General features: G+C 37.7%; 1 pseudogene; it reads left to right on the top strand.

The window, feature by feature from the left end:
- The first annotated feature begins 3763 nt into the window (after positions 1-3763).
- Positions 3764-4335, top strand: LOC115297011 (annotated as a pseudogene).
- Positions 4336-5947: the final 1612 nt, after the last annotated feature.

The raw sequence follows: 5947 nt of genomic DNA on the forward strand, positions 1-5947 counted from the left end.
CACAGAGCCTGATGTGGGGTTTGAACCTACAAACCATGAGATCATGACCTGAGCCTAAGTAGGACGTTCAACCTACTAAGTCACCCAGGCGCCCCATGTCTTCCTTTTACAAAGGTATCACCAAGGCCCAAATCTCCTACCCTGACCACGCCAGAATCTTCAGTTTTCATATATTTTTATGAAATCCCTATCTCACTCCTTGCCCATATCTTAAAACTTCAGCTTATCCACCAGATACTGGAGTTCAAAGTCACCAATACACATCAGTTCTCTTCCATACCTGAGTTCTGAATGAATTGATACATCAAATAAATGAATGAAGAAATGGGAGATCAAAATAGCACTTTTACTTTACTGATTGCACTTAGGTTAACAGATGCAGCTTATAACTGTAGGTATGACTTCTTTATATCCGTCAAAGCTAAATGCTTATCTGGCAGTCACAGGAGGTGATGGGAAACATAGCCCTCTCTTTCAAGACCAAGTTCCTCTTACATCACAGCAGGAAGCAGCAAAACACACATGTAGAGGTGTTGTTTGTTTGGCTAATTAGAAAAAGAAGGGGTTAGGAGAGAAGAATACTTAACTAGTTCCTTATCTTAACCATCTGCCATAACTTTTAGCAGCCTGGGATGAAAATCCCATCAAACCTAAGGTTTGATGTTAAATCCACTCACACATGTGGTAAAGCAGTTACACTCTATAACATGGGCTGTGCCAAACTGCCAAGGTCAAAAGGTTTATGCAAGAACATTATTCCCAATGCTTAAAACCTCATATTCTGACTGCCAGAAACCCTGTCTCTACCTGTTATCTTTCCTCTGCAAAACTCCACTTCCTACTATCTCCCCAAGCACCAGACACTGATATTTGAGAAAGATAATACATAACATTTCTCTTTCCCACCCCTCTCCCTCATGTTCTGAAGAAATTAAAAAATAAAACAAGAGATAAAGGTAAATGGAAAGTAGACTATCATTTTTATAGCTGAGGAAGCTGATTTTGAAGATCAGGCTGAGGAGTGAGTCAGCAATGCACTTCCTAATGTTGTAATTCAGAATGAGGTCTGCCTACCCACTCGGGCAGACCCCTAAGGGCCTTCCATGGCCAACAGGAGGGGGTCACCTGTTCTCTTGTTGGGCCAACTCCCTAGATAATCAGGAGGAACTGAATTGACAATGTACCGTTTGTTCTGCCCAAATTTATCAATCAAACATCCCTACTTTCCCAGAAAAAAGAGAATGAAGGGGAAAGGGAGAAACCAGAAGTATACAGAAAAAAAGTCTCATGAAAGTCAGAATTAGGTAAGATGTATTCACTAGCCACGAGAAACCATTTTATTCAAAACTTTTAATTCACTGCCATGAATTGTTTTATACTATTGTCTTACAAAAGTTTCTGGAAGCAAACACTATTTAGTGATGAAGTACAGCAGAGTTAAGCTAAAAGGCAGTAGAGATGCACTGTCTGAAGTTAGTCCCTGGTTTATTGTGAGATCTTGGTCAGTCCTGAGACATTGGGCAACTATAAATTGAGAAGAGCAATACTCTCTACTCACTTAAGTTTGTGTAGATTAAATGAATTAATACAGGTGAAATGCAAAAAGTTATCTGTGTACTTCTCATTTATTTCTGCTGTTTTATTCAATTTGCCAACAGTTTATTGATCAGTTTTTTCAAAAACTGCTATGTTTTTAAAATTTGTTATTAATGCTTGCCTTTTATCATTATTCACTTCTACTTTTATGTGATTTTTTTTGTTTATCTTTCTGAAATTTTTATGTTACTGATCATGTCAATAGTTTTCAATCTTTCAAAAGTTTTTAACTTTAAACAGCTGCATTTAAGGTTATAAATTTTCCTCTAGAGTATATTAAAATTCACACCGAAAGTTTTAACATTTTATTTTCAATGCTATTCAATTTTAAGTATGTCCTAATTTCTACTTCACTTCTATTGACTCCAAATTTCTTATAAAGATGGTTTTTAATTTCTAAACATAGGAAGTTATTTTACATTTTGGTTTCTTTCTTTATTTAACTCATTTCCAATTTTACTACTGAACTCAGAGGGGGAAGTACCATTCACATTTTCTATGTATTATATTCTGTAAAATAAAATATTCATTTCTCAAAAAATGTTATTTTTTCTGTTGTCAGTATTTTTCTCTATCACCAATCTCAGGAGATTTATGAATGAAGTTTGTATTCTTACAACCTTAAATGTGAGTGCATCAAAATTATGCTGCTTATACTAAATATATTTTACCCAAAATAGCAAGATTTGCAGACAAAGCCATATGGTTTAAAAATGTAAAACAGCCTTCAAACATATTTCAAAAACCGATGTTAGATTGAACTGACTAGCACGTGTTTTAAAATAAAAACGAAAAATTAAGTGCCTGGGCGTCTCAGTCAGTTAAGCATCTGACTCTTGGTTCGGCTCTGGTCATGATCTCATGTTTTCATGATTTCAAACCCCATATCAGGATCTGCACTGAAAGCATGGTGGGGTGGGGTGAGGATTCTCTCTCTCTCTCTCTCTCTCTCTCTCTCTCTCTCTCTCTCTCTCTCTCAATCTCTGTCCCTCCCCCACTCGAGCTGTCTTTCTGTCTTAAACTCTTGAGTCTAACGTTCTCTCTTGTCTTAGCAAGAGAGAGGGACACAGGATGAAAAGGAAGAGATAACTAATGTCCAGGAAAAGACAAGAACCCCGAATAAGGGTATCTGTCCTGTTTTTATTGGGATCAGAAGACCTACAAACATGGCGGTGGACCTGCACAAAGAGACAATGGATCTGTGAATATTAACTTATGGATGTAAGGGAAAGGGGGTCTTGAAGATATTCAGGGTTAGGGATTTGAGTTAACACAAAACAAAATCCTGACCCTGGAGAGTGGGGGGATGGGAGGTGAGCAGAGTTTGTTTACATCGGACATGAGCACCACCTCTGTTTATCTTAGCTAGCCGAGAGGATGAGACCGTAGGACTTGTGACCTCAGAGCTAACAAGGCACCTTTTCTTTTGCTAATCATCTCATCTCCGCTCTGGGCAGCTTCATCTGCGGTGCAATGCAGCTCTCTATAGCCCTGTTTACCTGACTTGATCCTTCCTTTCTGTGAAAGCAGCTTTCTGATATAGTACGAAATTTGGGGGTGCTTTTGTCCTGAATGCCTAATCTTGTTTATTTCATATACCTACGCATTGGGGGCCTTTGCCCCTCCCTACTTGGGGTCTTAGCCCTCCTTCTCTAACCTTATATGCCTAATCTTGTTTACCCAGACTTGGGTGTGAGCGTCGTATGGCTTTGTACTTCTTTATGCCTAGTTAACTCATTAGTGTAAGGAGGGGTGGGGATTCTTAACCTTATTCCTCACAGTCTCTGTCTCTCTCAAATAAATAAATAATTAAATAAATAAATAAAGTTTAAGAAAAAATAAAACAAAGGGGCGCCTGGGTGGCTCAGTCGGTTAAGCGGCCGACTTCAGCTCAGGTCATGATCTCATGGTTCATGCGTTCGCGCAGCTTAGAGCCAGGAGCCTGTTTCTGATTCCGTGTTTCCCTCTCTCTCTGACCCTCCCTCAGTCACACACTGTGTCTCTCTCAAAAATAAATAAACATTAAAAATGTTTTTAGGCCCCAGTCACTGAGCCGCTGCCGAGGACTCAGCAGCCTCCTCCTCCAGCGCCCCCCTCCCCCCAGGCTTCTCCTGCCACCGCCTTCCGCAGGCAGGCCGTTTCCACCGAGGAAAAGGAATCATATTGTATGTCTGCTATCCAGAACCTCCACTCTTTCCACCCCTTTGCTGATGCAAGTAAGGGTGATGATCTTCTTCCTGCTGGCACTGAGGATTATATCCATATAAAAATTCAACAGAGAAACGGCAACAAGACCCTTACTACTGTCCAAGGGATCGCTGATGATTACGATAAAAAGAAACTAGTGAAGGCGTTCAAGAAGAAATTTGCCTGCAATGGAACTGTAATGGAGCATCCAGAGTATGGAGAAGTAATTCAGCTGCAGGGTGACCCGCGCAAGAACATATGCCAGTTCCTCGTAGAGACTGGACTGGCTAAGGACGACCAGCTGAAGGTTCTTGGGTTTTAAGTGCTTTAGACTCAATGAAGTTTAAGTGAGGATTTCCTTGGAATGAGTAGCATTTCCCTTCTGTCCCTTGTCACAAATTTAAAAACCTCACAGCTTGTATAATGTAACCATTTGGAGTCCTCTTTTAACTTGGACTAGTGTAACTCCTTCATGCAATAAACTGAAAAGAGCCAAAAAAAAAAGTTTTTAAAGAAAAAATAAAATAAACATAAACAACTGGCTATTCATGAATAAAAGGGCTATTTCAAAATGTTATTAGCATATTTCCGTTTATTTGCTCAAATCTTCATAATTAAGTGCTTAATAAAAAGAGATCTTCAATAAGTATTGAGTATAAAGAAATTTTAAAATATTTCTACTGTTAATATGTGTAACCAGTATCTGAAAAGTGAACTTAATTTTAAGTTCTTGTGAGAAATATAAATATAATAAAAAATGAAAAATCTATAGTTTTCATACTAATCATACTATCCTTATAGAAGTGTAGTAGGAGTCTAAAATTTTTACTTTATTTTCCTTTTTTTAAAATAAGATTAAACTCACCTTCATCAAAAGTAGATGTAAGAACAAAAGTACATAAATTTCAAAATCACTTATGATGAATGCTGCTAAATGTAAAGCTAATGAGTTTTAATGATTTATGTTTTTAATTCAAGTTTATTGCCTAAGAGAATATAACATGTTTTCACAAAATTATAGTGGAAAATATATATTTCTCCGGAAACCTTTATCTCCTTTCAAGCATATTGTGTTTTGTTTTTGTTTTTTAAAGAATTCCCTCAGGTTGTATATTCATGAGAAAACTTCAGAAAGGGATAAGAACTTTTTTCAGGATATGCCTTGACATGTAAATTTAGCAGAAAAAAAACCACATTAAACATGTAAAGTGCATATAGAAACAAATGTTTCCTTGGAACTCAATCTGTAAAACCCATTCATATAATCTTACTTTGGTTTTGTTTTATTATCAAGGGGCACTGAAAGGGTATATGAGACCAGGCAGCGCATTTACCTCCTCACACCCTGGTTTCACTAGCACTCCACAACGTACTGAGTTTTACAAATGTCCCTCTTGTCCCTTTCATCAATGCCTCAGTTGGACATTTTCCTTTTTTTTGTTTTTCTGGGTTGTTTTTAAGTTTATATATTTATTTTGAGAGAGACACAGAGAGCAAGTGGGAGAGGAAAGATAGAGAGGGAAAGAGAATTTCAAACAAGCTCTGCACTATGCACATAGCCCAATGTGGAGCTTGAACTCACAAACTGTGAAATCATGACCTGAGAAGACCAAGAGTTGGATACTTAACCGATTGAGGCACCCAGGTGCCCCTGGACATTTTTCTATCATACTTGCCCATTTGTGGTTCCTAACCCCATGTGAATCCCTGATTGCCTAGCTTGCATTTGGTTTATTTCTTAACTTCCAGAAAATCACCTGAACCATTATTTGTTTTCAAGCTCTCTTTTATATTATGAAAGGAAGCTATAATTCCTGGTCATTGTCATCTTATATAAATTATTCTTACTGATGTCATTGTCTTGGGAAAAAAATAATATGTGGACCCTTTCAATATTCCATGAGCTACTCTGTTCACATAGATCTTAAAAATAGCCCATTTCTATGATTTATTTCCATAATATTATCTGGTACCTTTTATTTAAAAGTAAATGGGTATCTTTCTTATATGTACAATCCAACCAATGTTCATATCAGGGTGCTCAAAGGGCAATGATTGAGGACCATGACATTCTTCTACTTTTCAGGGAGCAGGGCTCCTCTGTAGCAAGCAGCAGAAACTCTGGAACTATAGAATGATTTTGCGTACCGATGTCACATTTCTA

This window comes from Suricata suricatta, chromosome 7 (assembly GCF_006229205.1).
Source record: "Suricata suricatta isolate VVHF042 chromosome 7, meerkat_22Aug2017_6uvM2_HiC, whole genome shotgun sequence".
In the NCBI taxonomy this organism is placed as follows: Eukaryota; Metazoa; Chordata; class Mammalia; order Carnivora; family Herpestidae; genus Suricata; species Suricata suricatta.